The sequence below is a fragment of the Oncorhynchus tshawytscha genome, linkage group LG01, assembly GCF_018296145.1.
Source record: "Oncorhynchus tshawytscha isolate Ot180627B linkage group LG01, Otsh_v2.0, whole genome shotgun sequence".
NCBI classification, from domain to species: domain Eukaryota; kingdom Metazoa; phylum Chordata; class Actinopteri; order Salmoniformes; family Salmonidae; genus Oncorhynchus; species Oncorhynchus tshawytscha.
In genome coordinates, this window is record NC_056429.1 from 36587749 (window position 1) to 36610293 (window position 22545).

General features: G+C 43.8%; 1 pseudogene; it reads left to right on the forward strand.

Annotated features, from left to right (window-relative positions):
• LOC121847341 overlaps nt 1–22545 on the forward strand; it is a 162671-nt pseudogene that overhangs the window by 25093 nt on the left and 115033 nt on the right.

The following is a 22545-nucleotide window of genomic DNA, read 5'->3' on the forward strand; positions in this document are numbered from 1 at the left end:
GTTTTTGATTAGTAATGAAACTGAGGGCTGCATGATACACTTAATCAAGTGCTCTCAGGGTCGTGGTTGTGGCCTGCATATATTTAACATTACTTAAATCTAAAACCGCCAGTAATGTACATCGTACCAGCTCCTTCCTGGCCTCCAAAGAAAAACAAGCCTCATGCCAGTAATAAAAACCTATTCTCAGCTTGAGCTTCCTTATCAAGTTCTCTACATGCACAGTGAAGCTCAGCTTATCATCAACCAACACACCCAAATATTTGTACAGCTTGACTTGCTCTATAGTATGTCCAGCCAATGTAGCAATGACATGATTAGTAACATGCCTGGCATTTGAAAATACCATGCATTTTGTTTTACCCGAATTTAGAACAAGTTTTAAATCATACAAATTCTGTTGTATGATGTAAAATGTTCTTTGGGCATTTTCAAAAGCTAAAGATAAACTACTACCACTTGAATAAAGAACAGTATCATCTGCATAAAAATGAACATCTGCTGTTTCAATAAGACCCCAAATGTTGTTGATATACAAAATTAACAACAGTTGGCCCAAAATAAAACCTTGCGGAACACCTGAGCACACCTCTATGGACTCAGATTTACAACCATCAACCATTGCACATTGTGTACGATTTGATAGGTAATTTATAAACCAATCTAGAGCAGGACCAGTAATTCCAAAAATTTTAACCTTTGCACCAGCACGGTCCACGGTGTCAAATGCCTTCGACAAAACAATAAAGACACACACAATGTACAGTAACTTCTTGTCAAGAGCACAGTGGATGTCATTTAAAACCTTCAATGTTGCTGGAACAATGCTGTGGCCAGACCTAAAACCTGATTCCATTCCATTTAATATGTTGTTTTCTTGGAAGTAGGCCTTTAGCTGCCTACTAACTAAGGACTCCGGTACCTTTGACAGTACAGACAATTTTGATATGGGTCGATAGTTGTCAAGTAGCGAAGGATCTCCCTTTCAGGAGAGGCAGTACAAAATCAGGTTTCCATAACTTGGGGATTTCCTTAACATCAAGCGTGAGGTTAAAAATACATGATAAGGGGGAGCAATGATGTCTGCAGCTAGGTGTAGGAAGCGAGGTCTAGTTCATCAGGGCCAGGGGACTTTTTCCCATCAATTTCTTTCAGGGCTTTACGCACTTCTGAAACAGAGAAGGATGAAAATGAGAACCTGGTGAAGGAGTGCACAGGGGTGTCAGGTTAATTTATAGGGGGCTCAATTATACCTTTGACCTTTTCAAATAAACTGCCTGCATCTATAAAATGCTGATTCAAGGCTTTCAGAATGGAGGTTCTCTCAGTTACAATCTGGGTGTCTACCAACAATTGTTTGTTTGGGAAGCTATGTATCTTTTTTTCACTCCGAACCTTTCACTACTTGCCAAAATTTGGATGGATTATTTAAATTATCTGAAGTAGATTTCAGGTAGTGGTCTGCTTCCAGTTTTGAAATGTTTACCATTTTTATTTTTATGAAATTCACTGAGGATGATGGTCCTCCCCTTCCTCGTCTGAGGAGCCTCCACTGATTGACAGTGAACTGATAATGATGCCAATGCCATCCGTGTGAAGATAACAGCTTTATTAGCTTCCTGAGCTGATGACTTGGTTAGTAACACACACACACACTTTTCCCATTATAATGCTAATAAAGCAGATATAATATACTTGCCAGTGTAAATGACCTGGCAGCAGACCTGGCAGCAGGCCTGGCAGCAGAGAAAGCATAGAAATCACCCGGGGCAGAGGAGAAGCGACTGCGTCGGTTGAGACAGGATCAATCTGACACAAGGTGGTTTCCAACATTTATCTTCACTTTACAGGCATGCACTATTTTCAAATTAATATGTCAATTATATTAATTCATGAATGTTCCAACTTCTAGTGAATAATGGACAGCTTTGGTGACCGACTTTGATAGCTTGTTTATTCGCCTTAAAACATGATGAAACTTGAAAAGTCAGTTTTGACATTGTGATTCAGCATCGGTGTAGTTGTATAACATACAGCAAATATTTGCAATATAATAACTGTGAAACAAGAAAGTGGTGACATGGGGCCGTACAGTATGCACACAACCCCCCGGGCCCCCAAGCCTCATAGAAAATGGCATATTCCTCAAAATAAGTACGTCTAGTCAAACTTTCTAGTCTGGGGTCTGTTTTCGCTCAACGTCTATGAAATAATTACTACAAATGTGGTGTGTGTGCATGACTGGGTTCATGGGATTGTGCTGTAGCTAACGTTTCACGCCTGCTCCGCGTCATGGCAACAGGGACACAGTGAAGAGACAAGCCACTAGGTAATTATGGTCGGGAGGCCTAATAAGTAGCAACATGCCGCTTAACTTTATGAGTTTATGTGGCCTAGAACTCCATATCTGGAAGTCTAATAATGGGGGGGACATAGGTCGTGGAGTACTGTGTTGTGTTAAACCTGAACTGTTGTAACCCAACCAGTTTTTTTTTTATCCCTTGTAATGGCTTTGTAACTAATTGAATAATAGCCAACTGTTAGACTGACACTGAATAACAATGTTCCAGTGTAAATGTAGTATGAAACAAGTTATGTTTTTCTGTCACTCAATTCCCGCCTGAGGTAATTGAAGTATTCATTTGAACCTTTTATTTCGCTATCATGGAATATTCGATTTTCCTCACGTTTTGATGTCCATCTGTCTTTCCAAGCATTTTCTGTGCCCTTAAATTGCATCTGTAAATTCAACTATTAAACTAAGAAACTATTTTGTCTCTATCTAGGTTTCCGTCCAATTGGCGACAGATATTCATGCAAATACTCTACAATTCGCATGAAAGAAAATATGCGCATTTTCCAAACAGTGGTGTTCTCACCAAACAGACCTGTTGCAGATAAAAATCAGTGCACGATGACATAGTGCACAAAACATGTACTTTTTCTTCTTAAGTTTTCATGTACCGAATAAAAATTAAGAGTTCAATCTGTTTCCATCGTATTTTCAACACTTTTTTGTCAAAAAAAAACTGTTGAGTTAAATAACAAATGTTCCTACCCTGGTCTTGGCACAATAACTTTTGCCAACAGCTCACACATACAGGAAGTCTAGGGCTACATTATGAGATTATTATGGATAACAGTGAGAATATTTGTATTTGTCAAACTGCAGTCAAGCATCGATCATCATGTCACCAAAATCAGACCCTCGATATTTATTGGAAAGGAGCATCAAAATCACCGTTATTTTATCTGTAGCCTAATCAACTACATGGTTTCCTTAGTCGTAGTGGGAGGAATGTTTCTGAAAACATTATTTTGATTTGATTTTCCATAGTAGTTTCCATTCAATTTTCAGAGTTGCTTACATATTATTTCCCTGTTTTCATAGTAGGCCTGTTAAGCTTGTGTGCAGAGTAAGAAAACAAAAACACTTGTGGTCCTCCTCATTATTACCAAACTAAATTTAACAACACAGCTAATTTGAAGGTTACTGTCTAAACTGCCATAACCCTCAAGCTTTAATTACATGTCTATTTCCAGACAGCCCCATTTTCAGACATTACTTTATAATATTCAGTGTTGATATCAGTCTATATAATTCAGTGTTTAACTTGGATAAAGGTCTCCAGATAGTTCCACCATATAGTTATAGGCTATCATCTGTGTGTGTGTGTGTGTCTGTGCTCCATGCTACGAGGGATAGAACATGACACCGGGCCACAATGTTCAGCCAAACACCCAAAACCCTCTCTTCATAGCTCCAGGGTGCACGCATGCACGCACAGAGCAAACGCTCGCAAGCATACACACACACACACACACACACACACACACACACACACACACACACACACACACACACACTCACAGAGCACACACACACACTCACAGAGCACAACACTGCACAGCACATAGAAAGCCATTAGAAGATCATTTGTTTTACCTCAGATAAAATCTCCTTGTGTGTCTGGTCCAAGAGAGCAGCAGCACCAGGCAGAGAGGTCGGCGGTCTGGCACACTTACCCGCCCTGTGGTGCTGTTGGACAGAACACTCTCCACTAGCAGAGTCGGGGTGGTCCTCTCCATCTCTCTCTCTCTCTGTGTGTGCGTGATAGTGCTCCGCTCCAACTGACGGCCCTGTTTTATTCAGTTTATACCCTTTTTTAATGAAACTTTTATGGTGATTTTTGGGTTAATAGACCGACATTGCGATACAGGCTAGATTTGGTTTGGCCTTGAGCCTGGAGTTAATTTTGAAATGGTGAATTAAGGGTAAAATGAGAGGAGAGATGAGAGAGAGAAGTCCCTAAATGTACAGTATGTTGTAGTTGTAATGTGAGATGGTAACTGATCTATGTGACTCGCTGGTGGCTTCTTGGCTTTCTGTGGTGACTGGCCAGGGAGAACCCAGACCTGGGTTCAAATACTATTTGAAATCATTTGAAATAGTTGATGTGCTTGATTTAGCTCGCCTGACACCAGAGTTGGGTAGGTTACTTTCTTAAAATGTAATCCGTTAGTTATTGGTTACCTGACCAAAAGTGTAATCAGTAACATAGCTTTTGGATTACCCAAACTCAGTAACGTAAGCAGATTAATTTGAGTTACTTTTAGATTACTTTCCCCTTAAGAGGCAATAGAATACCACAAACATTAGTATTACCAATTAAACAACATCCATTGCAAGATAAATCAATGTTGGAGTTTACACAGCTGGCCATATATGGATGTTGCATTTTACTTTATGGTTGGTTATGTAGTGTTCTTCTATCTCATTGCTTTCTACTACAGATAATAATACAATCAGATGATATCTTTACATTAAAAACAAAAGTCTGTAAGATTTCCAGTCATTACAATAAATTGAATGCCCCTTTATCTTCAAGAATATGACTTGGAAATATAGATTAACCAATTGTTTTACCTGAGCATGACCCAACATCTAAGGATTCATTAGGCTACTCTGTTGTTTATGGTTTTGTTGTCATGGAGGATGGATTTGGCAGGTTGATGTTTATTGGGATGAGTCTTGTCCTTGAGGCAGAACTGAGTGATTTCCCCTAGATGCAAAGTCAAAATTGGCTATATTGTGAAAACAAAAATGTTGGTCTTAATTTAAAGTTAGGGTTAGGCATTAGGGTTAGTAGTATGGTTAATGTTACAGGTAGGTTTAAAATTAGATTGAATGACTTTGTGGCTGTGCTGCTAATGACCACTGCAACGCTGCAATGGTCATTAGATTTGTGACTTAAAACGCTAATGTGCACTGATTGGGCTCATTGCTTTGAGTTGAAAAATAAATGCTGCTCTCAATTTAAAAAAATTATTATTATTATTATATTTCACCAGGTACGGCAGTTGAGAACAAGTTCTCATTTACAACTGCGACCTGACCCAGATAAAGCAAAGCAGTGTGACAAAAACAACAACACAGAGTTCTACTAACATAGTCAATAACACAAAATAACATTTAAAAAAAAAATCTATGTACAGTGTGTGCAAATGTAGAAGAGTAGGGAGGTAGGCAATAAATAGGCCATAGAGGTGAAAATAATTACAATTTAGCATTAATACTGGAGTGATAGATGTGTAGATGATGATGTGCAAGTAGAGATACTGGGGTGCAAAAGAGCAAGAGGATAAATAACAATATGGGGATGTGGTAGTTGGGTGTGCTATTTACAGATGGGCTGTGTACAGGTACAGTGATCGGTAAGCTGCTCTGACAGCTGATACTTAAAGTTAGTGAGGGAGATATGAGACTCCAGCTTCAGAGATTTTTGCAATTCGTTCCAGTCATTGGTAGCTGAGAACTGGAAGGAAAGGCGGCTAAAGGAAGTGTTGGCTATGGGGATGACAAGTGTAATATACCTGCTGGAGCGCGTGCTCCTTGTGGGTGTTGCTATGGTGACTAGTGAGCTGAGTTAAGGCGGGGCTTTACCTAGCAAAGACCTATTGATGACCTGGAGCAAGTGGGTTTGGCAACGATTATGTAGTGAGGGCCACTCATGGAATGGCGTGCTTTGAAGACTACCGAAAAGTGCTATTTGCATGGTTGAAAAAGTTTGCCATATGCTGGATTTGCTGAAGGTCTATTGTTTATGTTTTTGTGGGTGACACTTTGATCTCTCGATAATTTGCAGCGGTGTAAGTCTAAAGCGCACAAATTTGAGCCTGTGTCCGTTAGGCCTATGGGCATTTTCTTTTTCAACAGCACTAATGAGATTGAGCAATAAAAGCCCCACTCTTGCACTTCTTAAATTAACCTAATGTTTGACTGTCTGGAGCAAAATATCTAGAAGGAGTTTAGAAGGGAGGAACTCACACAAACTTTTATTCCGTAGCCTGGGATCTGGACTATGCAGCTGTTCCTGCTCTTTCACGCAATCCATCAAACGCATTTGTACCGTCATCATAGTGGTCTCTGACTTGTGGTCAGACTTTCTCAGGTGAAACAAATGTAATCTTGCAAAATTCTTCAATGCTGATTTGAATGTCATTGAGAAAAAAGAAAGGAGTCAAATCATTTTTGGGGCAAACATCCTTTCTGAGTTAAAAATAATGCTACAAGCAATCATCTATTTTTTCTAAAGTACACTACATGACCAAAAGTATGTGGACACCTGCACGTCAAGCATCTCATTCCAAAATCATGGGCATTAATATGGAGTTGGTCGCCCCTTTGCTGATATAACAGCCTCCACTCTTTTGGGAAGGCTTTCCGCTAGATGTTGGACATTGCTGTGGGGACTTGCTTCCATTCACCCACAAGAGCATTAGTGAGGTCGGGAACTGATGTTGGCCGATTAGGCCTGGCTCGGTGTCTGCGTTCCAATTCATCCCAAAGATGTTCGATGGGGTTGAGGTCATGGCTCTATGCAGGTCAGTCAAGTTCTTACACACCGATATCGACAAAACCATTTCTGTATGGATCTCGGTTTGTGCACGGGGGGGGGCATTGTCATGCTGAAACAGGAAAGGGTCTTTCCCAAACTGTTGCCACGAAGTTGGAAGCACAGAATCGTCTAGAATGTCATTGTATGCTGTAGCGTTAAGATTTCCATTCACTGGATCTAAGGGGCCTAGCCCGAACCATGAAAAACAGCCCCAGACCATTATTCCTCCTCCACAAACTTTCCAGTTGGCACGATGAACTTGGGCAGGTAGCGTTCTCCTGGCATCCACCGAACCCAGATTCGTCCGTCGGACTGCCAGATGGTGAAGCGTGATTCATCACTCCAGAGAAAGCATTTCCACTGCTCCAGAGTCCATTGGCGGCGAGCTTTACACCACTCCAGCCGACACTTGAAATTGCACATGGTGATCTTAGGCTTGTGTGGACATTTCATGAAGCTCCCGACGAACAGTTCTTGTGCTGACGTTGCTTCCAGAGGCAGTTTGGATCTCGGTACTGAGTGTTGCAACCGAGGACAGACAATTTTATGCGCTACGCCCCTCAGCACTCGGCGGTCACATTCTTTGAGATGGTATGGCCTACGACTTCGTGGCTGAGCCATTGTTGCTCATAGACGTTTTCACTTCACAATAACAGCACTTACAGTTGACCGGGAGAGCTCTTGCAGGGCAGAAATGTGAAAAACTGACTTTTTGCATAGGTGGTATCCTATGACAGTGCCACATTGAAAGTCACTGAGCTCTCCAGTAAGGGCATTCTACTGCCAATGTGTGTCTATGGGGATTGCATGGCTGTGTGCTCGATTTTATATACTTGTCAGCAACGGGTGAGGCTGAAATAGCCAAGTCCACTCATTAGAAGGGGTGTCCACAGACTTTTGTAAATATAGTGTATATGTAATCTGATTACAATATTTTTGCTCATAACCTAACCGATGACAGTTACTGTTTTTGTTGTAATCCATTACTCCCCAACCCTGTCTGTCGCAATGGGTCAATAGAATAGTCTCAAACCCAGCCGACTTGGCACTGCAGGCAGTCCAAGAAAATAGAAAATGAAAGATTTCAAATAATATTTGGGCCTAGTGGACCCTGGGCCAATGCATCGACGGGGAGGCGTAAGGTCGCTGGGTGGTGGAGGGTTTTTTAAACGTTCATGTTTCCATGGTCAGGCCATTACCTCACTAATATCCACTATCATCTTTCTGTTTGTCTCTGTCTTTCTCTTTCTCTCCTCTCTCTCTTTTTCCCAGGGGTGAACTTCGTGACTCGTAAGATCAGCCGTTCTGTGGCGAAGGTTCACCTGGGCCAGCTGGAGAGCATCAGTCTGGGTAGCCTGCACTCCAAGAGAGACTGGGACCATGCCAAGGACTACGCAGAGGTAAGACTGGACATATACACACACTGCACTCTGACACACACCCTCACAATCATAAGCACACAGCATTGTGGGGTTAATGTTTTCCCAGATCATTTGAGGCTGAAATATGTGATCTGCATGAAGCCCCTTAATAGCCTGCCAAAGAGAAAACAGAGAGAGAGAAAAAAAACGAGGTTATGAGAGGAGGGAGAGGGCCGCTTGCTGTGAGGCCACAGACGGCACTCCAATTTCCCACCGCTCACCCACGTCCCAAAATTCCCTGAAACAGAGCAGCACGGCCTCCCAAACGGCAACCGATTCCCTATTATGGTGCACTACTTTTGACCAGGGACCGTAGGGCTGTGGTCAAATGTAGTGCCCAATGTAGTGAATAGTCTGCCATTTGGGAGGAAGTCCAGAAGAAAGAGAGATATTAAGGGAATGCCTTGTGGTGCTGTGCGATGCTGTGGATGATGACAGAAATACAGTGTTTGTGTTAATGTAAATGGTGCCAGCAGCAAGCTGAGAGATGAAACGAACAGTAAGGGGTCGCCATGTCCAGGAGCAGAACTCGCTGTGTGTGTGTGGTGTGTGTGTGTGTGATTTTGTGTGTGTGTGTGTGTTGTGAGTAGCGATATGTTAGTGTAGCACTTGTGTGTGTGTGTGATAGGTAAGTGTTTGTGTCTCTCTCTCTCGCTCTCTTTCTCTATAAAGATGAAAGTCTCCGTGTGTTGCCATGTCTGACAGCAAAACTCCTCATGGTGGACCCTGTTATTAAGAGGGGGGTGGTGTTGGAAGGGTTGACACTTCGACGGGGGCTAGAAGGGGTAGTTTAACTAGAACTTCAGTGTGGATCACTGCGTCAGAGCAGGATGTTGGTGTGGTTGATCATACTGTTAAGGTGGGGCTGAACCTGTTACGCAGGCCCGGGTGCTATGCTGTTGATGCATTCATAGATCAGTCATATCCAATTCAAACCGCAGAGCAGAGAAGAGAAGAGAGAACACTGTTTTTTGGTTCCTATCTGACTTTGTTGTTCACTGATGTGATTTTGTTTCTGTGGTAGTGAAATGGCGACGTGGTCTTTAAAGGTAGTGCTTATTCTCTGCTACTTCAGGGGTTTTTCTGAATTTAGCCATGATTTTGCACTTTAGCGTAGTAGAGTCACAGAAATAAGAATGAATAGAACAGGCGTCCCCATTGAAGTCAATGACGGCATAATGGGTGGACTGGCGCCCATTGCGAGTGTACCCATTAGAGCAAAGCAGGAAGTACAATTGGGAAGTAAAAGCAGGAAGTGTACCCATCAATCTGTGCTATGATTTGTTGAATCAACTCAAATTACATTACAAAAAATATATTTCGTTGAATGAGCCACATCAGTTGGCATCATTTGAATAAACATTCTTCATTACCATGGAAATTATTACATCACAATACATGTACCAGGCAGACATTGCGAAGGTAAGAGGTTCCAAGCCTGTGCTATTTAAGTGATAATGCCAGAGAAGCTGGTGTTTGGAGGATATGTTGGCACGGGTGTTGTTGGCTTCGAGGGCATTATCACTTTTATACAACGGGTTACCAACATATTCAAATAATGATTGAGATATTTTATAAAACACATTTTTGATGAATTTATTAAAACTATTTCATCCTCCCTTCTATCGGTTCGGTTGCCAGAGATGCGAACCAGTTGTTCAGTCTTTTTGTTCTGTATCTATGGACGTGACCCGGTCGTTCGCTCTAAATGTTCCACTGCCATACTTGCTGGCAGCGTTCCTATCCCTTGCTTGCTAACTAGCCAACTACAGCGAACTTACAGTCATGTCAAACAGTGCAGCCAGAATAACAGCAAAGTAGCTGCATTAGCATTTGTTTAAGCTGTTTTCTAGTGACATTTATTTGGATACATCCATAACAATGAGCTAATGAGGCGTGATTTCGCCTGGCATAGAAAATGTGCTCCCTCGTCAGGACACTGTTGTTCAGAGGAGCTAGCTAACAACACAGCTAACACAATCACCTCAAACTGAAGCTGGAAAGACTGTAAACTAGCTGCCTTTCATTTAGTTTGACCTTATATATCCATAAAAATAATGCCAGCTGATTCATGCTTCGACTGGGTGAGAAACTCTGCTTGCCTGTCTATCTCGTTCAGATTCCCGACACGTTCCTTACTATGGGACAGCTGGCGATCAAATTTGAATATTGAAACAATGTTGAGATCGGGGTGCCTTGTGAAGATCTGCCGATGAGTAGCAAATCTCCCCTTGCCATCCGTACTACTGGCCAACGTACAATCAATGATAGGTACACTACAGTTCAAAAGTTTGGGGTCACTTAGAAATGTCCTTGTTTTTGAATGAAAAGCCATATTTTTTTGTCCATCAAAATAAAATAAAATTGATCAGAAATACAGTGTAGACATTGTTAATGTTGTAAATGACTATTGTAGCTGGTAACAGCTGATTTTTTTAATGGAATATCTACATAGGCGTACAGAGGCCTATTATAAGCAACCATCACTCCTGTGTTCCAATGGCACATTGTGTTAGCTAATCCAAGTTTATCATTTTAAAAGGCTAATTGATCATTAGAAAACCCTTTTGCAATTATGTTAGCACAGCTGAAAACTGTTGTCCTGATTAAAGAAGCAATAAAAATCCTTCTTTAGACTAGTTGAGTATCTGGAGCATCAGCATTTGTGGGTTCGATTACAGGCTCAAAATGGCCAGAAACAGACGCTTTCTTCTGAAACTTGTTAGTCTATTCTTGTTCTGAGAAATGAAGGCTATTCCATGCGAGAAATTGCCAAGAAACGAAAGATCTCGTACAACGCTGTGCACTACTCCCTTCACAGAACAGAGCAAACTGGCTCTAACCAGAATAGAAAGAGGAGTGGGAGGCACCGGTGTACAACTGAGCAAGAGAACAAGTACATTAGAGTGAAACAGACGCCTCACAAGTCCTCACCTGGCAGCTTCATTAAATAATACTCGCAAAACACCAGTCTCAACGTCAACAGTGAAGAGGCGAATCTGGGATGCTGGCCTTCTAGGCAGAGTTCCTCTGTCCAGTGTCTGTGTTCTTTTTCCCATCTTAATCTTTGATTTATATTGGCCAGTCTGAGATATGACTTATCTTTGCAACTCTGCCTAGAATGCCAGCATCCTGGAGTCGCCTCTTCACTGTCGACGTTGAGACTGGTGTTTTGCAGGTACTATTTAAGGACGCTGCCAGTTGAGGACTTGTGAGGCAAATAGGCAAACAAGAAAAAGCTCATCCAGAGGCTGCGCTTCTAGTGGCCGGGGACTTGAATGCAGGGAAACTTAAATCCGTTCTACCTCATTTCTATCAGCATCTTAAATGTGCAACCAGAGGGAAAAATACTCTAGACCACCTTTACTCCACACACAGAGACTTGTACAAGCTCTCCCTTGCCCTCCATTTGGCAAATCAGATCATAATTCTATCCTCCCGATTCCTGCTTACAAGCAGAAATTAAAGAAGGAAGCACCAGTGACTCGGTCAATAAAAAAGTGGTCAGATGAAGCAGATGCTAAGCTACAGGGCTGTTTTGCTATCATAGACTGGAATATGTTCCGGGATTCCTCCAATGGCATTGAGTACACCACATCTGTCGTTGGTTTCATCATTAAGTGCATCATTGACGTCGTCCCCGCAGTGACTGTACGTATATACCCCGACCAGAAGCCATGGATTACAGGCGTCATCTGCACTGAGCTAAAGGGTAGAGCTGCCGCTTTCAAGGAGCGGGACTCTAACCTGGAATCTTATAAGAAATCCCTCTATGCCCTCTGACGAACCATCAAACAGGAAAAGGTATCAATACAGGACTAAGATCGAAACATACTATATCGGCTCCGACGCTCGTCGGATGTGGCAGGGCTTGCAAACTATTACAAAGTACAAAGGGAGGCACAGCCGAGAGTCGCCCAGTGACACAAGCCTACCAGATGAGCTATATTACCTCTATGCTCGCTTCGAGGCAAGTAACACTGAAACATGCATGAGCGCACCAGCTGTGATCACACTCTCCACCGCTGATGTGAGTAAGATCTTTAAACAGGTCAACATTCACAAGGCTGCAGGGTCAGACGGATTACCAGGACGTGTACTCCGAGCGTGTGCTGACCAACTCGCAAGTGTCTTCACTGACATTTTCAATCTCTCCCTGTCTGAGTCTGTGATACCAACATGTTTCAAGCAGACCGCCATAGTCCCTGTGCCCAAGAACACTAAGGTAACCTGCCTAAATGACTACCGACCCATAGCACTCACGTCTGTAGCCATGAAGTACTTTGAAAGGCTGGTCATGGCTCACATCAACACCATTATCCCAGAAACCCTAGACTCACTCCAATTTGCATACTGCCCCTAAAAGATCTACAGATGATGCAATCTATATTGCACCCCACACTGCCCTTTTACACCAGGACAAAAGGTACACCTACGTGAGAATGCTATTCATTGACTACAGCTCAATGTTCAACACCATAGTGCCGTCAAAACTCATCACTCTGCGACTTTATCTTGGACTTCCTGATGGGCCGCCCCCAGGTGGTAAGGGTAGGTAACGACACATCCGCCACGCTGATCCTTAACACTTGGACCCCTCAGGGGTGCGTGCTCAGTCCCCTATTGTACTCCCTGTTCACTCATGACTGCTCTGCCAGGCACGACTCCAACACTGTCATTAAGTTTGCCAATGACAGTGGTAGGCCTGATCACTAACAATGACGAGACAGCATATAGGGAGGAAGCGGGAGACCTGGCCGTGTTGTGCCAGGACAAAAACCTCTCCCTCAACATGATCAAGACCAAGGACATGATTGTGGACTCCAGGAAAAGGAGGACCAAACACGCCCCCATTCTCATCGACTGGACTGTAGTGGAGCAGGTTGACAGCTTCAAGTTCCTTGGTGTCCTCATCACAAACAAACTAACATGGTCCAAACATATCAAGTTGTGAAGAGGGCATGACAAAACCTATTCCCCCTCAGGAGACTGAAAAGATGTGTCATGGGTCCTCTTATCCTCAAAATGTTCAACAGCTGCACCATCGAGGGCATGGTTGCATCACTGCCTGGTATGACAACTGCTCGGCCTCCGACCGCAAGGCACTACAGAGGGTAGTGCATACGGCCCAGCTGGGGCCAAGCTTCTTGTCATCCAGGACCTCCATACCAGGCGGTGTCAGAGGAAGGCCCTAAAGGCTACCCAGACTACTTGCACTGCCTCCCCCACTCTTTTACGCTTCTGCTGCTCTCTGTTATTATCTATGCATACGTCACTTTAATAACTCTACCCACATGTACAGTATATATTATCTCAATTACCTCGACTAACCGGTGCCCCCGCACATTGATTCTGTACCGGTACCCCCCTGTATATAGCCTATTGCTATTTTACTGCTGTGTTTGTTTCATGATAATTAATTCTGTGTTCCGGTCCAAAATGACCGCCCCCATTATAGCTGATTATAAATCCATAATAATGCATATATTATCACCTAATGTTGTGTTAGATCTTAAGTTCTTGTGAACATTACAAGTTTTGAACTTCTATTTGCTATTTATGGACTGTATTTATGGACAATGTATGGATTATTTTGACTATAACAAATACTCAGATGAAACATATTGTGGTATTTATCACAGACTACTTTCTCCTCTAATGCATCTTCGCTGTCAGTTTCCTGACCTCTCTCATCCTCACCAGTGTCATGATCAAAGATATGATCAAGAGCCTCACATACCGTACAGTATATCGCTTGGTCATTGTGCTGCCACAGAATGGATTGTGAGCAAGGCCTCAAAAAAGCTTTATATACCAGAGATGCGAGAAAAGTTCCATATATTATTGAAACACTGTTGTGATTGTTTGTGAGAATGCCAACGGTGGGGGAAAGATTATATTGGGGAAAGGTTCCCGTGGGGGTTGCCATGGAAGCCAAGAAGGGAAGTGAGGTGTGTGTCTGTGTCTGTGTGTGTGTGTGTGCTCAAACGGGTCTGGGAGAGTGCGGGTCTGGGAGAAGGCGGGTCTGGGAGAGGAAGTGTGTCCATCTGATGAATGGGAATGTGCCTGAACTCAATGTTATACTCACCCATTCATTTCTAATGACCGGTCATTTTTGACGGGGAACACCACAGGTGTACAAAAGTTAAATAAAACACCCAAAATGTAATGAAAATCATCAAAATGTATTTGGTGTGTTCAGATGCCCTGTGTGGACAAAGTCATGGAACCTTATGACAATCAGATTAAGTGAACTACATTTTTCAGAGAGAGAACTTGTAAATCGGTCCGATTTAATTGGAACACAGCAGGAGGGTTAATTATTTGTTACTTTATTTCTTCTTTTTTTCTTCTTTTTTTTCTTAACTGCATTGTTGGTTAAGGGGTTGTAAGTAAGCATTTCACTGTAAGGTCTACACCTGTTGTATTTGGCACATGTGAAAAATACAATTTGATTTGACTTGATCCCAGCCCCCTAGCAGTATGGCGGCCCCCCGGGAGGATTCAAGGGGTTCCTCACTCAGTGCTCTCTGGTGTTAGAGCTACTGTCCTGCTCGTTCCACACTGATCGGGCCATGATCGCCTACATCATCTCTCTACTTTAGGGCAAGACCCTGGCTTGGGCACCGGCGGTGTGGGAACAGCATCCACCACCCTCAGATTTGGACGAGACTGACTTTATGACCAAAATGATCCTATTTAAACTTCGTGGTACATTTTGAGAATAGAATAAATGTTTCTGCCTCTTATAGATGCCGCATAGGCTGTTTTCTAAATGAGAAGTCCTTTTTTGGGGGCAGTTGCTCTTTCATTGTTGAATTTGCGACTTGTTGTGAAATGTTTATGGGCAATGGCCGACGAGCACCGATATGTTTTATCTATCATTTCTGTTCGTAATTTATCTTCATTTGACAAGGATTGAAAAGGATTTGTCAGTAGATTGTCGACTTGATTCATAATGATGACATGATCAGTCCAATCAAAATTACTGTAGATATAACGTGATTTGACGTCATTTTATCTTGAGCCTTCTTGGATGGCACTTCTAATGTAACTCTATGGCAGCACCCAAGGGGCTTGAATTTTTGAGCTCTCATTGTAGATTTTGCTGTTATGCATTGTCCCTATGAGTGACAGAACTATGAGCCAATCACAGCGCAACTAGAGAACATTACCAACCCATACGCTCTGAATTTTCCGCTGGCTGCCCCACCACTGTGCTAGGTTGAAACACCTGTATTTTGGACCTGCCTTACTCAAGAAAGCAAAAAAGAGACCATGTTTGTGTGCAGCGTTATAAACTCAATGATTATTTTTTTTTTTTTTGCAAACTGATATGTGACACATATTAATGCCAAAATAACATGCAAAATCGGCAACCATTTTTTATAATTTACCTCTACAGGATCGGTGGGTCCCCTGCCTGACGGTTGAGTTAACGTAGGCTAATGTGATTAGCATGAGGTTGTAAGTAACAAGAACATTTCCCAGGACATAGACATATCTGACATTGGCAGAAAGCTTAAATTCTTGTTAATCTAACTGCACTGTGCAATTTACAGTAGCTTTTACAGTAAAATAATACCATGCTATTGTTTGAGGAGAGTCCACAGTTATGAACTTGAACATGTAATAATAAACCAATTAGGCACATTTGGGCAGTCTTGATACAACAACACGTGTATGGGTATGAGTGTAAAGGGTTAATTGAACAGTATAACACAATAAGGATGGAGAAAGACCCATTAAAATCACTTAGAATTGATGAGTTGCCACCCATGCATCACTCATAAAGTCTATTTAGAACTTGTATTTTTCAAAAACATGAAATACCGTCAAATATGAGCTATCCTGGAAACTAAGTGACTGGTCCCGATTGAATTGGTGTAATCAGTCTAGCATTTGCATGTCTAGAGTGAAACTACTCTTTGTATGTCTGTGTGTGCAGGTGTTTGTGAGTGTGTGTGTGTACACCCTCCCGCCTGTCAGGGACACCCTGGGTTGAGACACTCCAGGTTTCCTGTGGGAACGACGGCATTCCGGGTCTGGTGAATCACGCACCTCCACACTATGCAGCTCCGGTTTCGGCAAGGCAGATTTCGGTAAGTCAAACAGAACAGAAGCTTCTTTTTCCTCCCTCTCTCACTGTTTCTCAGAGTCACTAAGAAGACACATAAAAAATGACCTAGTAATGCAATATGTCCCTTTTTAGTTGTTTTTCATTCAGCTGGCGTCACCAGTGCGTTACCATGGAAAAGTCCAACAACAGGCAATGTGTAAACAGAACCATGTGTTTCCACCGTGGGCATCTCTCTCTCTCTCATCTCTCTCTCTCTCTCTCTCTCTCTCATCTCTCTCTCTCTCATCTCTCTCTCTCTCTCTCTCTCTCTCTCTCTCTCTCTCTCTCTCTCATCTCTCTCTCTCTCATCTCTCTCTCTCTCGCTCTCTCTCTCTCTCTCTCTCTCTCTCTCTCTCTCTCTCTCTCTCTCTCTCTCTCTCTCTCTCTCTCTCTCTCTCTCTCTCTCTCTCTCTCTCTCTCTCTCTCTCTCTCTCTCTCTCTCTCTCTCTCTCTCTCTCTCTCTCTCTCTCATCTCTCTCTCTCTCTCATCTCTCTCCATCCAGGAGGAACAGGGAAATTGCCTCTAATAGTGTGTGGATGTATTTGGGGTGGCATAAGGGGCGTGCAGTGTGTCTGCACTAACAACGTCTGAAGCCCTGTGGTCGGGCGTCGGCTCACCAGCCATATCCAGTGTCTTACACACACACAGACACACACAGCCCTGAATGGAGTGTTTATGTGATTATGGGATGGATCTATGACTGGCCTCTTTTGTGTGGCTGGCTTTTTTGCTAAAACGGTGAATAAAATCATTCAGAGCCTATCAAACCTAATCTGCCTTCAGTTTTAATCTGATTTTGAATAAAAATACGGAGAACAGGTCTGAGAAATGAAACTTAAGTAAGTTTGAAGATGTATTTATATTGGTTCTTGTAAATGTACAGGAACACACAAAGGGGTCACAGGAAAAGGAAAATACTCGCTAGCATGGACACACATACACACACATACCAAATCACATCCCCACACACTGGAACACACATATTGATCTGTTCTGAGAGCAGCAGAGGAGGACGGTGGTGTTTGCTATGTTTACCCTACCCTGGCTTATATATTTACCCCTCACTCTGTCATGGGCAGTGTCCCTCTCTCTTAGTTGGCCTGGGGGTGTAGGGTTTACAGGGTACAGCACACATTGTCCTCCAGCTGTTTGGATGTCTATGCCCATTTCTCCTCTCTGCCACTCCTCTTCCCACCACCCCCCATCCTCTGGCTGTAGGGAGAGCCACATCCTGTGCGTAGAACATTCTGGCCCGACCTGAGTGGTTTGGCCCTCTCTCTACCACGGGCTTCAGGCTCGGCCCTGCTTCGCTGCCTCCACAGAATGTCCCTCTCTTCTGGATCTGTCTCTCTGCATCTGCTTCACTTCATGTCTCACTCTCCTGTCTGACTCACTCTGTTTCTGTGTGTCTCTCTGCATCTCTCCTCTTGTCTCGCTCTTTCTTTGTGTGTCTCTATAATTCTCACTCTGTTTCTTGCCTTGTCTCACTACGTCTCTGTCAGACTGTGACAAGCTCCAGGACTATAGTACCATTTGCAATTTGTTCTCCTGGCTCATGCTCACTTCCCTATCATAGTGCCTTTATTTGGCTAGCACCCAGTCACCCAGTCACCCGTGGGTTCTCTCTAAGATCTGCTTGCTGGTGCGCTCTTCTCACTGACTCTAGCAGGCGATCTGCTGCTAATGCTGCCGCTGTTGTTGTGGGCTAGAGGGGTGAAACTAGCCTGGTCCCAGATATGTTTGTGCTGTCTTGTCAACACCTATGGTCAGGGTAATGCCAAATGACCAAAGGAGTTGGCTACACAACACAAACAGATCTGGGACCAGGCTAGTACGGTACTCTAGCTAGATGAGTGTATCCTAGCCTCCCTCTTGCCCCCACCCCTCCCTCAAACTCCCTCCCACCACCAGTAAAGAGAGTAAAAAGTGTTGTTTCCAGAATAGTTACACCTCACTCTTTTTTGTCGTTTGTTTTATGTTTGTTTTCAACACATAATGGCCTGTTAAATTGCGCCTTTTGATGTTTACTCACGTGTTGGAGTGGGTCTGGCAGAACCTGGCTGTGTGTGTCTGTGTGGCAGTAATGTGTGTGTAGCATTGAGTTCAGGCGTCGTGGAGGTGACAGCCCTGCCCTCTCTGTCTGTGTCATTTTTCACATGTATTTTTCTTGTCTTTTTTTCCTGAGCAGCTGCCTCTCTGTGCAGTAATGGTTACAGATGAGGCTAATTAGCCAATCACAGCGCACATCAGACACAATCACAGATGATTGATGAGGGCAGCTGGCCATTCATCACATGTTTTTGGCTGGGGGGTGACAGTGGGGGCAGGTCCAGCAGAGTAGACAGGGTAAGGTACAGCAACCCCTGTTCCGTTCCAGCGGGAGTCGTGCCAACCCCAGACAATACTAGACCCTCAGTGGAGACCCATGGTGGGGGAGAGGAGAACTGCAGCTCAGGGTTATTTCCATACCGATCTCAACAAATCATTTCTGTATGGACCTCGCTTTGTTCACGGGGTCATTGTAATGCTGAAACAGGAAAGAGCCTTCCCCAAACTGTTGCAACAAAGTTTGCATGATGTAGCGTTAAGATTTCCCTTCAATGGAACTAAAGGGCCTAGCCTTAACAATGGAAAAACAGCCCCAGACCATTATTCCTCCCCCACCAAACTTTACCGTTGGCATTATGAATTGGGGCAGGTAGCTTTCTCCTGGCATCCTCCAAACACAGATTCATCCATCGGAATGCCAGATCATGAATTGTGATTCAACCCTCCAGAAAATGTGTTTCCACTGCTCCAGAGTCCAATAGCGGTGAGCTTTACAGTATTTGTCAAGGTGATCTTAGGCTTGTGTGCTGCTGCTTGGCCATGGAAACCCATTTCATGCAGCTCTCAATGAGCAGTTCTTGTGCTGATGTTGCTTCCAGAGGCAATTTGGAACTCGGTAGTGTTTCTCCTAGACATTTCCACTTCAAAATAACGCGATTTACAGTTGACCGGGGCAGCTCTAGCAGGGCAGAAATTTGACAAACTGACTTGTTGGAAAGGTGGCATCCTATGACGTTGCCACGTTGAAAGTCACTGCACTCTTCAGTCAGGTCATTCTACTGCCAATGTTTGTCTATGGAGATTGCATGGCTGTGTGCTCGATTTCAAACACGTGTCAGCAACGGGTGTGACTGAAATAGCCGAATCCTCTAATTTGAAGGGGTGTCCACATACTTTTGTATATATAGTGTAGCATGTGTTTAGTCAGGGGGTACATGACTGCCTGTGTTTAAAGCAGTCATTGACTTTACTGCAGTGATTCGGGGTGCTCAATGAATACCTTCACTTTGACGACTGTAACACTTTTATAAACACAGCTGGACTGGTAAAGAGGAGATAGGGGCATATAGGGCAAAGGCTAATCATGCCAGTGTTCATGACATCATTTCATCTCTAAGGAGAGTGCGTGTGTGTGATTACCTAAGATTACCTACAGATGGGGTCAGTTTGAGGAGGTGGGTGTTTCAGGAGCTTTGCTTACTGCTCATGCTCTCTTGACATCCCACGCAAGCAGGGTAAATAAATGCCAGCAGCTGTGTGTGAGCGTGTGTCTGTGCGTATGTGCATGAGGTGTGTGTGTTAGGGGTGTTAATTGCAGGTGAAACTTAACCCGTGCACTGAGCAGCAGCTTATTGAAGCAGCTTCTGCCCCCCCTGAGGGTAATACAAACACACGCTGTACCCCCCAACCCAATGCCCTACCCTCAACCAGCGCCTACCCTCAACCAGCCCCTAACTAACCAGAAGCAGGAGGTACTATGGGCTTACCCACAGAGCCAACCAATATCATCCATCACACACACGCAGACGCGCACATGCACATGCACATGCCCACACACACACACACACACACACACACACACACACACACACACACACACACACACACACACACACACACACACACCACACACACACCACCTTATGTAAAAAAACAAATCAATGCATGTAAACGCATAATCAGATGAGACATGTTTCAGCAGCTCAGTCGTTACATTTCTAACGGATGAGTTAACACAATGAATCTCCTTTGTTTTGTTCTTTGATTTATCTGTTATTTATCCCTCAGAATTTGATTAGTTTGGAGAAGTTTAATTATGCTACTGCAGTTCCAGAGCCAAGAGCTGGGGTTCTAGTGTTTCAGAGCCAAGAGCTGGGGTTCTAGTGTTTCAGAGCCAAGAGCTGGGGTTCTAGTGTTTCAGAGCCAAGAGCTGGGGTTCTAGTGTTTCAGAGCCAAGAGCTGGGGTTCTAGTGTTTCAGAGCCAAGAGCTGGGGTTCTAGTGTTTCAGAGCCAAGAGCTGGGGTTCTAGTGTTCCAGAGCCAAGAGCTGGGGTTCTAGTGTTTCAGAGCCTGAAGTGGGGTTCTAGTGTTTCAGAGCCTGAAGTGGGGTTCTAGTGTTTCAGAGCCTGAAGTGGGGTTCTAGTGTTTCAGAGCCTGAGGTGGGGTTCTAGTGTTTCAGAGCCTGAAGTGGGGTTCTAGTGTTTCAGAGCCTGAGGTGGCTCAGAGCTGGAGGGATTGAGACATCAAGATAAACAAACAATGTGTTTTTCAGTATTCTGTTTTTTATCAACTTTATCATGTACTGTATTACTGTGGTGGTGTTTCAGGAATTCTCTTTACATCAAATCAAATCAGGGGTGTTTGGACCATGATAGGTCCAGCGAGGAACTTTGAGCTCTCGACGAACTACACTACAGCCCCGTCGATTTGAATGGGGGCGTGGTCCGCCCTCCATTTCCTGTAGTCCACGATCAGCATCTTTGTCTTGCTGATGTTGAGGAAGTGGTTGTTGTCCTGGTACCACAATGCCAGGTCGCTGACCTCCTCCCTAGAGGCTGTCTCATCGTCGTAGGTGATCAGGCCTACCACTGTCGTGTCGTCTGCAAACTTAATGATGGTGTTGAAGTCATGCGTGGCCACGCAGTCGTGGGTGAACTGCGTGTACAAGAGGGGACTAAGCACACACCCCTGAGTAGGCCCCCATGTTGAGGGTCATTGGGGCGGATGTGTTGTTGCCTACCCTCACCACCTAGGGGCAGCCCATCAGAAAATACAGTATTCAGTTGCAGGGGGAGTTGTACAGTTCTTCAGGTCCAATTGATAGGATAGACTCGGACAGAGCTCGTCCAGTTTGTTCTCCAGTGATTGTGTTCACCAATAGAATGGAAGATAGAGGCGGTTTATCAACACGCTGACGCAGTCGCGTCACGTGTCCCGCACGCTGGCCTCTATAACGTCGCCTCTATCTTTTTTGAGTGTGGGGGATTTGAGCCTGGTCTGGGATGAGCAGTATGTCTTTCCCCACCAAATCATTGAAGCTGTTCTGAGGTTCGTGTATGTCAGCTTTGCATGAGCAACCCATTTGGGTGTTGTGTTGGAGGGATGACCCGTCACAGGACCACACATGTGGTCACACGGAAACTTCACATTCAGACTAGAACCCCCAGCTCCCACTCTTTAACCCCATACCCTTACCACAACACTATCAGAGAGTGTTGGGTCTGAGTTGGCATCTGAACGCATTATATTATTCAATAGTATAACATGTTTATTACATATATCAAATCAAACTTTATTTGTCACATGCGCTGTGTACAAGTGTAGACCTTACCGTGAAATGCTGACTTATAAGCCTTTATCCAACAGTGCAGTTCAAGAAGAGATAAGAAAATATTGACCAAATAAACTAAAGTATAAGATAAATAAAAAGTAACACAATAGCATAACAATAACGAGGCTATATACAGAGGGTACCGGTACCGAGTCAGTGTGCGGGGGTACAGGTTAGAGGTCATTTGTACATGTAGATAGAGGTGAAGTGACAATGCATAGATAATAAACAGCGAGTAGCGGCGGTGTACAAAACAAATGGAGAGGGAGGGGGCGGGGGTCAATGTAATAGTCCGGGTGGCCATTTGATTAAATGTACATCAGTCTTATGGCTTGGGGGGTAGAAGTTTGTAAGGAGCCTTTTGGTCCTAGACTTTGCGCTCCGGTCCCGCTTGCCGTACGGTAGTTGAAAAACCATCGGGTGACTGGAGTCTCTGACAATTTTATG